This window comes from Triticum aestivum, chromosome 3B (assembly GCF_018294505.1).
Source record: "Triticum aestivum cultivar Chinese Spring chromosome 3B, IWGSC CS RefSeq v2.1, whole genome shotgun sequence".
Classification (NCBI taxonomy): domain Eukaryota; kingdom Viridiplantae; phylum Streptophyta; class Magnoliopsida; order Poales; family Poaceae; genus Triticum; species Triticum aestivum.
This window is the reverse complement of record NC_057801.1, coordinates 225,555,985-225,568,097: the sequence shown is the minus strand read 5'-3', so window position 1 is coordinate 225,568,097 and position 12,113 is coordinate 225,555,985.

Here is a 12,113-nt window from a genome sequence, read left to right as displayed (position 1 = left end):
CTGGCTCAATTCTTCAGGATCACCAAGGCTTCTACCAGAATCCCCAGCTTCGGACTCGGATACTGCCTTGGCCTTCAGTGCACGTGAACTTTCATAGCTCGGTCCATAGAGATCTCTCTTCTCAGCAAGCTGGAACTCAAGAGTGTTTAGCCTCTCGAGGATATCAGCGGGATCAAGTGACTTGTAGTCAACTCGTTCTTGAATCATCAGTGCGAGGGTATCAAATGAGGTGTCATGTAATCTCAGCAATTTCTTCACCACCTCATGATCGGTGATATCAGTGGAACCAAGTTCTTGAAGCTCATTTGAGATGTCAGTGAGGCGATCGAAGGTTTGCTGAACATTTTTGTTGTCGAGTCTTTTGAAGCGGATGAAGAGATTGCAAAGAACATCAACTCAGGAGTCACGTTGAGTTGAGACTCCTTCGTTGACCTTGGACAGCCTGTCCCAAATCAGCTTAGCAGTTTCCAGTGCACTCACTCTATCGTATTGACCTTTGCTCAGATGGCCACATATGATATTCTTTGCTTGAGAATCGAGTTGCTTGAATCTCTTCACATCAGTAGCATTCAGAGATGGAGTGACTGAGGGAACGCCATTTTCCACAACGTACCAGAGATCGTTATCAATTGCCTCAAGATGCATACGCATCTTGTTCTTCTAGTAGGGGTAGTCCGTCCCATCAAAGGTAGGACACCTAGCCGAGACTTTGATCATACCTGCAATCGGCATAACTAAAACTCCAGGTGGTTAAACCAAAATCACATAGAACAAGGGAGTACCTTGCTGTGATACCAATTGAAAGTGTGTTACATCGACTAGAGGGGGGTGAATAGGCGATTTTTATGAATTCTTCACTGAGGAATTTCAGGGTGAGGAAATTCCTAAGCGAAGAACTACTTGCAGCGGAATAAGTACTCAGGTATAAGCAAAATAGAGTAACAGCATAGTCATCATGATGAAATGAAAGACAAATAGAGAGTACAGAAAGCGTAAACACGGGATAAGCAGGATGAAGACAAACAGACTGAAGAAATAGGATTGAGTAATTAGAGAAAGTCTTCAGTCAAAGTCTTCAAACAGTAATGATCAGGTACATCAACACATAACTGAGGAAATGAAAGGGTTGAGGAAATAGAACCAGTTGGCTTGGTGAAGATAATGATTTGGTAGACCAGTTCCAACTGTTCTGACATTTGTATGTCTGGTTGGAGCGGCTGAGTATTTAAACTCGAGGACACACAGTCCTCACCGTATTCTCCTTGACCTAAGATCACACAGACCTCGCCCAACAGTAGTGGTAAGACTTCACAGGTGACTTCCAAACCTTCACAGACTTTGGTCACTCGGCAATCCACAATTCGTCTTGGATGCTCAGACCATGACTCCTAACCGTCTGGAGGATACACAGTCCTCAAAGGTAACAAGTGTCGGTTCCACACAGGAACAATCTCTTCAGTGATGCTCAATCACTTTGGGGTTTGTAGGTTTGGGTTTGGGATTTGGGTTTTCCTCACTTGATGATTTTCACTCAAAGTCCTCAGAGGAATGGGATGCTCTCAATTGACAAGTGTCAGTTTCTCTCGGAGTAGCCAACCAGCTAGTGGTTGTAGGGGGCGGCTATTTATGGCCTAGGGAGCAGCCAGACATGATAAGCCATAAATGCCCTTGTCTGATATGACCGTTAGGTGGTAGGACATATTGGTACAGCTGGCGCGCGGCACAGCAATGTCGGATTTGTGGTTCGAATTCCTCAGGGCTATCATGTTCCTCACTGTGTAGGCAATTCGCACTGGCGAATTCCTAACTCCTCAGTCAGAACAAATTCCTCAGAGACCAGAAGATCTTCGTCTCTGTCAGTGAAGAAATTGACTGAACTGATATGAGATTTCCAATGGCTTCACTCGAAGGATTGGGTAGGTGTATGATTTTGAGATGAGCATCACTTGGAAATCTGTTTCCTTAGTATTACCTCGCCCCCCCTCTAACAGTACGGTGTTTCCTATGACTCAAGAAGAAGAAAATGAAACTACGAAAAAAAAGTCTTCACGCTTCAGGTTCCTCGCATGAATATCAAAGTCTTCAAGGTTACACCATTTTTTCACTTTCAAAGTCTTCAGGAGAACCAAAGTCTTCAGCCGAAGACATTCATTTTTAGGGATCGACTTTCACTGTAAATATCAAACTCCTCATTGACTTATAGAGCCTGTGTACACTCACAAACATATTAGTCCCTTAACCTATAAGTCTTCAATACACCAAAATCACTAAGGGGCACTAGATGCACTTACAATAACCCTCTCTACTTTTTTGCACATGCTATGTGGGTGAAATCATGATACCATGCAAAGTTTCAACCTTTTCAGAGTTCATTTGTAGTGCTTTTCAATTTCAGGGTCATTGAGCTCAAAACAAATTTGTAAATGCATGAAAAATAGCAAATGATGTCAGAAATGGTTGAAAGTTGATGACGTGGCTTTGAATGCTACATACTGAACACAAAAAAGTCTGGAGTTGTAATAAGTTTAAAAAAATGAAGTGCCGGTGTAATAGATAAGTTTTCGTCCGAAACCCTGGTACTTCGAAAGAGATTGTCCAGTTTGTACACGAAGTGCATCCAGTTTTTGCCGTAACCCTCTCTACTTTTTTGCACATGCTATGTGGGTGAAATGATGATACCATGCCAAGTTTCAACCTTTTCAGAGTTCATTTATAGTGCTTTTCTTTTTCAGGGTCATTTAGCTCAAAACAAATCTGTAAATGCATGACAAAAAGCAAATAATGTCAGAAAGGGTTGAAAAGTTTGATGACGCGGCTTTGAATGGTGCATACTGAACGCAAAAAAAGTCTGGAGTTGAAAATGAAGTGCCGGTGTAACAGAAGAGTTTTCGTCCGAAACCCTGATACTTCGAAAAAGAATGTCCAGTTTGTACACAAAGTGCATCCAGTTTTTGCCGTAACCCTCTCTACTTTTTCGCACATGCTATGTGGGTGAAATGATGATACCATGCCAAGTTTCAACCTTTTAAGAGTTCATTTGTAGTGCTTTTCAATTTCAGGGTCATTTAGTTCAAAACAAATCTGTAAATGCATGAAAAATAGCAAATGATGTCAAAAAGGGTTCAAGGTTGATGACGCGGGTTTGAATGGTGCATACTGAAGACAAAGAAAGTATGGAGTTTTAATAAGTTTAAAAAAATGAAGTGCCGGTGTAACAGATGAATTTTCGTCCGAAACCCTGGTACTTCGAAAGAGATTGTCCAGTTTGTACACAAAGTGCATCCAATTTTTGTCATAACCCTCTCTACCTTTTCGCACATGCTATGTGGGTGAAATGATGATACCATGCTAAGTTTCAACCTTTTCAGAGTTCATTTGTAGTGCTTTTCAATTTCAGGGTCATTTAGCTCAAAACAAATCTGTAATGCATGAAAAATAGCAAATGATGTCAGAAAGGGTTGAAAGTTGATGATGTGGCTTTGAATGGTGCATACTGAACGCAAAAAAAGTCTGGAGTTGTAATAAGTTTAAAAAAATGAAGTGCCGGTGTAACAGATGAGTTTTCGTCCGAAACCCTGATACTTCGAAAGAGATTGTCCAGTTTGTACACGAAGTGCATCCAGTTTTTGCCCTAACCCTCTCTACTTTTTCACACATGCTATGTGGGTGAAATTATGATACCATGCCAAGTTTCAACCTTTTCAGAGTTCATTTGCAGTGCTTTTCAATTTTAGCGTCATTTAGCTCAAAACAAATCTGTAAATGCATGAAAAATAGTAAATGATGTTAGAAAGGGTTGAGAAGTTGATGACTTGGCTTTGAATGGTGCATACTGAATGCAAAATAAAATCTGGTGTTGTAATAATTTAAAAAAAATGAAGTGCCGGTGTAACAGATGAGTTTTCGTCCGAAACCCTGATACTTCGAAAGAGATTGTCCAGTTTGTACATGATGTGCATCCAGTTTTTGCCCTAACCCTTTCTACTTTTTCGCACATGCTATGTGGGTGAAATGATGATACCATGCCAAGTTTCAACCTTTTCAGAGTTCATTTGTAGTGCTTTTCGATTTCAGGGTCATTTAGCTCAAAACAAATCTGTAAATGAATGAAAAAAGCAAATGATGTCATAAAAAGGTAGAAAATTTGATGACGTGGCTTTGAATGGTGCACAATGCACGCAAAAAATGTTTGGAGTTGTAATAAGTTTAAAAAATAAGTGCCGGTGTAACAGATGAATTTTCACCCGAAACCCTAGTACTTCGAAAGAGATTGTCCAGTTTGTACACGAAGTGCATCCAGATTTTGCCGTAACCCTCTCTACTTTTTCGCACATGCTATGTCGGTGAAATGATGATACCATGCCAAGTTTCAACCTTTTCAGAGTTCATTTGTAGTGCTTTTCAATTTCAGGGTCATTTAGTTCAAAACAAATCTGTAAATGCATGAAAAATAGCAAATGATGTCAGAAAGGGTTGTAGGTTGATGATGTGGCTTTGAATGGTGCATACTGAATGCAAAAAAATTATGGAGTTGTAATAAGTTTAAAAAAATGAAGTGCCGGTGTAACAGATGAGTTTTTGTTCGAAACCCTGATAGTTCGAAAGAGATTGTCCAGTTTGTACATGAAGTGCATCCAGTTTTTGCCGTAACCCTCTCTACTTTTTTGCACATGCTATGTGGGTGAAATGATGATACCATGCAAAGTTTCAACCTTTTCAGAGTTCATTTCTAGTGCTTTTCAATTTCAGGGTCATTGAGCTCAAAACAAATTTGTAAATGCATGAAAAATAGCAAATGATGTCAGAAATGGTTGAAAGTTGATGACGTGGCTTTGAATGGTACATATTGAACGCAAAAAAGTCTGGAGTTGTAATAAGTTTAAAAAAATGAAGTGCCGGTGTAATAGATAAGTTTTCGTCCGAAACCCTGGTACTTCGAAAGAGATTGTCCAGTTTGTACACGAAGTGCATCCAGTTTTTGCCGTAACCCTCTCTACTTTTTCGCACATGCTATGTGGGTGAAATGATGATACCATGCCAAGTTTCAACCTCTTCAGAGTTCATTTATAGTGCTTTTCTTTTTCAGGGTCATTTAGCTCAAAACAAATCTGTAAATGCATGAAAAATAGCAAATAATGTCAGAAAGGGTTGAAAAGTTTGATGACACGGCTTTGAATGGTGCATACTAAACGCAAAAAAAGTCTGGAGTTGTAATAAGTTTAAAAAAATGAAGTGCCGGTGTAACACATGAGTTTTCGTCCGAAACCCTCATACTTCGAAAAAGATTGTCCAGTTTGTACACGAAGTGCATCCAGTTTTTGCCGTAACCCTCTCTACTTTTTCGCACATGCTATGTGGGTGAAATGATGATACCATGCCAAGTTTCAACCTTTTAAGAGTTCATTTGTAGTGCTTTTCAATTTCAGGGTCATTTAGTTCAAAACAAATTTGTAAATGCATGAAAAATAGCAAATGATGTCAAAAAGGGTTCAAGGTTGATGACGTGGGTTTGAATGGTGCATACTGAACACAAAGAAAGTATGGAGTTTTAATAAGTTTTAAAAAAAGAAGTGCCGGTGTAACAGATGAGTTTTTGTCCGAAACTCTGATACTTCGAAAGAGATTGTCCAGTTTGTACACAAAGTGCATCCAGTTTTTGCCGTAACCCTCTCTACCTTTTCGCACATGCTATGTGGGTGAAATGATGATACGACGCTAAGTTTCAACCTTTTCAGAGTTCATTTGTAGTGCTTTTCAATTTCAGGATCATTTAGCTCAAAACAAATCTGTAATGCATGAAAAATAGCAAATGATGTCAGAAAGGGTTGAAAGTTGATGACGTGGCTTTGAATGGTGCATATTGAACGCAAAAAAAGTCTGGAGTTGTAATAAGTTTAAAAAAATGAAGTGCCGGTGTAACAGATGAGTTTTCGTCCGAAACCCTGATACTTCGAAAGAGATTGTCCAGTTTGTACACGAAGTGCATCCGGTTTTTGCCCTAACGCTCTCTACTTTTTCACACATGCTATGTGGGTGAAATTATGATACCATGCCAAGTTTCAACCTTTTCAGAGTTCATTTGTAGTGCTTTTTCAATTTTAGGGTCATTTAGCTCAAAACAAATCTGTAAATGCATGAAAAATAGTAAATGATGTCAGAAAGGGTTGAGAAGTTGATGACTTGGCTTTGAATGGTGCACACTGAACGCAAAATAAAATCTGGAGTTGTAATAAGTTTAAAAAAATGAAGTGCCGGTGTAACAGACGAGTTTTTGTCCGAAACCCTGATACTTCGAAAGAGATTGTCCAGTTTGTACATGATGTGCATCCAGTTTTTGCCCTAACCCTTTCTAATTTTTCGCACATGCTATGTGGGTGAAATGATGATACCATGCCAAGTTTCAACCTTTTCAGAGTTCATGTGTAGTTCTTTTCGATTTCAGGGTCATTTAGCTCAAAACAAATCTGTAAATGAATGAAAAATAGCAAATGATGTCATAAAAAGGTTGAAAATTTGATGATGTGGCTTTGAATGGTGCACAATGCACGCAAAAAATGTCTGGAGTTGTAATAAGTTTAAAAAAATAAGTGTCGGTGTAACAGATGAATTTTCGCCCGAAACCCTGATACTTCGAAAGAGATTGTCCAGTTTGTACACGAAGTGCATCCAATTTTTGCCGTAACCCTCTCTACTTTTTCGCACATGCTATGTCGGTGAAATGATGATACCATGCCAAGTTTCAACCTTTTCAGAGTTCATTTGTAGTGCTTTTCAATTTCAGGGTCATTTAGTTCAAAACAAATCTGTAAATGCATGAAAAATAGCAAATGATGTCAGAAAGGGTTGAAGGTTGATGACGTGGCTTTGAATGGTGCATACTAAATGCAAAAAAAATTATGGAGTTGTAATAAGTTTAAAAAATGAAGTGCCGGTGTAACAGATGAGTTTTTGTTCGAAACCCTGATACTTCGAAAGAGATTGTCCAGTTTGTACACAAAGTGCATCCAGTTTTTGCCCTAACCCTCTCTACTTTTCACACATGCCATGTGGGTGAAATGATGATACCATGCTAAGTTTCAACCTTTTCAGAGTTCATTTGTAGTGCTTTTCAATTTCAGGGTCATTTAGCTCAAAATAAATCCGTAATGCATGAAAAGTAGCAAATGATGTCAGAAAGGGTTGAAAGTTGATGACGTGGATTTGAATGGTTCATACTGAACGCAAAAATGTCTGGAGTTGTAATAAGTTTAAAAAAATGAAGTGCCAGTGTAACTGATGAGTTTTCGTCCCTGATACTTCAAAAAAGATTATCCAGTTTGTACACGAAGTGCATCCAGTTTTTGCCCTAACCCTCTCTACTTTTTCGCACATGCTATGTGGGTGAAATAATGATACCATGCCAAGTTTCAACCTTTTCAGAGTTCATTTGTAGTGCTTTTCATTTTCAGGGTCATTTAGCTCAAAACAAATCTGTAATGCATGAAAAATAGCAAATGATGTTAGAAAGGGTTGAAAAGTTGATGACGTGGCTTTGAATGGTGCATACTGAACGCAAAAAAGTCTGGAGTTGTAATAAGTTTAAAAAAATGAAGTACCGGTGTAACAGATGAGTTTTCGTCCATGTAAAAATGTAAAAATATACATAAAAAATACATTGATCATCAATAATCTTTTTTTGTAGAATCTAAATTGTCAATAGGAATCTTCCCCGGGTTAAGAACCGACGAAGATTCCCATGCGGCCATAGATCCTACACATAGAGTTCAGTGAAGACCAAGTGGTTGTGATAGTTTGAGAAGTGACATATTTAAGGTGGTGAAAACCCTGCTAGCAGAGCAAGGTGGGACTAAAAAAACGCTGCAACAAAAAAAATTTAGTACCGGTTTGTTGCATGAACTAGTACTAAAGGTGCTGGTGGGGCTCCAGCCTGCCAACAGCCTGCCACAACCTCTTTAGTACCGGTTCGTGGCATGAACCGGTACTAAAGGTTCGCCACGAACCGGTACTAATGAGCGACGCTCGCCTAGCCATTTGAACCGGCACTAATGTGACCATTAGTGCCGGTTCAGCTACAAACCGGGACTAATGTGCTTCACATTAGGCCCTTTTTCTACTAGTGCATGATAACCAAAGGTTCACTCGAATGTCATCCGTGTAATCATAGGGATCGATATGGATGTCCATGGTCCCATTATCGGTCATTGAACGAAGGGGTTTCGTTCATGTCTATGATTTACCAAACCTATGGGGTCGCAAGCTTAAGGTAATCATGATCTGCTGAGTGTTAGTAGGACAAGAGTATCAAATGATTTATTTGTGGAATTGTTTCATTAATATTCGAAATAGCTTCGAGAGGAACCGGAAGTGTTTCGGAGTCATCGGAAGGGTTTCGAAGATTATCGGGTATTATCAATAAATAATATATGTGGAAAATGTTTCCAATAATGGGTTTTTGTCATTTATGCCACTAGTTGTGTCTCACTACTCACTTTTGCCATTAGAAGTTACAACTACTCAAATATGCCATTGATCGGTGAGATGCTTGCTCAAAAATGCCATCAGATATCTAAAAATGCCATCATTCCGTTAGATGTTTGCTAAAAAGTGCATTAGACATTCTTATTTTCATGTCAACCCCGTTGACCATGTTATATGACAAAAATAAGCCTAGTCCCACATGCCAGTTCTCTATATCTCACAATGATAAGTGTAGCCCCACTTGTCGGGAGTAACCATGCGAATTACTTTATAGGAAAATAAGAATGTTGTTGGGATCAAATAGGCCCCACACTTTATTGTAGTGAGATAGAGGGAGAGCATTCTTATTTTCTTATTGGGATCAAGTAGGCCCTCCTTGGTGGCTGCCCTTCCCTTCCCCTCTAACATATATATACTGGAGGATTTTGCCCTTTGGGACATACAAGTTTTGGAGCCCGCTCTAGATTATCTAGACCTATTTGGTCCTAGTTGACTAATTAGAGCTAGACCTAGTTCCTCTATTCCTCATAATTAGAAACACAGTGTGGTTCTAATCTCCTTCCTCTAATTCTCCGATGATAATTAGCTCTGGAGAGCGAAGCACTACCGGATCGTGAAGATTGTACGCTTACAACCAAGTAGAGAGGTTGTGCTTTCGGTCTTCCGTTTGAGGGCAGTTCACGGGATCATCATCAATGGTTTGAGGGATTCCAAGTATGTTCTGCACGGACTTGTCTACTTCCGTTGCACTCTAGAGTTGGTAATGATCATTGATCCAAACCCTATAGGCATCTTCATATTGTTCCTGGGTGATCATAGGCGATTTTTTGTTTTCTACTACATTTCCGAACAGTTGCATCATGAGCGGTTCTATGAGTAGATCTAGGTTTCGATCTAAATCACATGTGGATGTGAGGGTTTGATATTCTTGTTATGCTTCCCTCAAGTGTTGCTTCAGTTCAATTCATTGAAGGCATGTTGTTGCTTTGAGCAAAGTTCTGACAACTGATCGGCTCTGGCTGTCGATGATCTGCTAACAGTTCCTTGGGCTTCATCATCAAGAATAGCGAACTGTTGTGTACACAAGAGGGCAATGAAGATGAACGATCTTCTAGGGGTCACGCATATTTGACGAAGTTTACTATGGGGCCGAGATTTTTAATTAAGTCTCTTCTTTCACACACACGGAGGGTTAATCGAGCAACAAGAATTATCGCCTTGATGGTGTGTATATGTAGCTAGTGTTATCCGGAAGCCCTAGAAGCCACATAAATAAAATTTGCCAAACCGTTTAACTTTGTTTTGTAGGGCTACATGTAATGTTAAGTCGCTTGTGCGTCATGGTATGATGGCTGGAGCTACGGGATTGCCACCTTAATGTAATACTCCCTCCGTCCCAAAATAAGTGACTCAACTTTGTACTAACTCTAGTGCAAAGTTAGTATAAAGTTGAGTCACTTAGTTTGGGATGGAGCGAGTAGATGTAGAGACATCGTACAGGTTACTCGGAGGACCCGGAGCTTCACCAGGTGCACGTGAACAAAATCGGTGCCACGACGACAATTTTCAAAATTGTCGCCACGGCAACGCTTCCGGAGAAAACTTCATGAAGACCTCGGTGGTCCATGGAGACGTCTGGCCAAGGGCTATAACATGTCATGCTATTATGAATTGCCTAATATGTTTATCCCTTTGTTGTTTGCACCCTTTGATTGCACGATAGTCAATTATTAGGGTGACCTCTCATAGTAAATATCAAGTTAAAAAGGTGCTCTTCCCAATGTTACAGCCGTCTATAACATGTAGTGTTGCGGAGTGCGTCATGTCCACATGAGTACAAACGAGATGTGAGGTGTCAGATGAGGATGGCCAAACCATGTATGAAGATAGCACTCGGTTGTATTGAAGTTCTAGCAGAATAGTTTTGAGCTTGGAGTACGAAGCATTGAAATATGAACAAGAGTAATATGGAGATATGATTGGCAAAATATTGCCCACCGGTCAAAATTCTCGTCATCAGTGATGTCCACATCATTGGCTGAGAATAAGATCATGATCTTGAATCACTCACTATCAATTATGAGAGATATTGATTTCAGTGGGAGTGCACTTTATATTAAAATCGTTTAATCACTAGTGCAATAATTAATTATGAATTATGTCTAAATATTTTTTTTTATCGTTGTAGATCAATGGCTCGCAATATGGTCAACTTAGCCCGTATGTTAGAGAAAGAAAAGTTGGCTGCTAATGGTGAAAATTATGTGGATTGGATTCAGTAGCTAATTTGTTCTCATGAGTGAAAAAAGGAGTATGTGCTGGATCAGCTCCTAGGTGATACTCCTACAAAGGATGCGCCAAAAGGAGTTGTAGATCCTTTCACTACTCGTAGTGATGACTATGAGTCAGTCCAGTGCCTCATGTCGACTTGCATGCATCCTGAACTACAGAAACATTTTGAACGTTCTACTACTCAATTCATAATTGAGTCTCCGTAAGTTCTGTATAAGAAGCAGGCAAGGACCGAATGGGCGTGCAACGTGCCCAACAAGGACATCGACAATCCAAAATAAGGGTTAGTCAATCTAAAAACAGCCCACTGAGGCAAACAACCAACGCTAGGAAAAGAAGAAACAACACGAATCAAAAAAATCAATCAAACGGACAGGAAAATCAACTTACTGAAATTTAAAAGTCAGGCGACTGTCATGTAACTAAAGTGATTTCTCAATCAATGCAACTTTCTATGAACGGTCACCTTTGGTAACAGGGGCGGATCCAGCGTGGGGTCGTGTAGGGGCGGCCGCCCCGGGTAAATTTTGGGAACCCATGGTACCTCTAATGCTTTGGCCAGTCCTGGCCACCATGGGAGGCGAGGGGAGCTTCCTGCTGTAGGTTTCTATGAATGCTACAGAGAAGAAGATAGACAACGGTTCGAGCACGAAGATGAAAAGAGAAGAGAACGCTTCATTAAAGAGATGGGCCAATGAGTAAGGCCCAATAGAACATGAGAATACCCATTCTTTTTCCGTACGCAGCCCATTCCTTTTCCTTACGCCGCAGCCTTTGAAGCATTTGCCGTTCAAAAAAAACGCAGCCTTGTACTCCCGGGAAAAAAATGCAGCCTTTGACGTTGCCAATTCCTAGTGATCGAAACAGATCAACCGCGCTACACAATTACGCCACCCCCCTCCGTTGTTGCCTCGCCTCCTTGACCTTGACGAGACACTGCGATGCTTCCCAGTTCTTCCAATGGATGGTGTTTGATGGAGGAGAAGGGAGGCCACCGATTTCTCGTGCCATTCGTCACCGCCACGGCCCAACGTCCTGCTTAAAACTGCAAGAGAGCAACCAACAGAAGCAGCAAAGAGCAGCTCCTTTTGCCCTCCAGTAATCTTCTTGTCTTCCGTTCTATCATTTTTATTTATTTATTGTTACATGGACCTAATTCTTAAAAGTTGAATACTGATATTAATTACAAATTAGATGTTATAGGAAAATTTAGCCAGCAAGAGTCTAAGTTACACTTTTTTAGGGTTTAGGGTTTAAGTTAGACTTTATATGATTTTTTGTAGTATATATTATTGGCTTAGTCCTTTAGAATGAAACTACCTGAACAATTCATTGTGTTGATC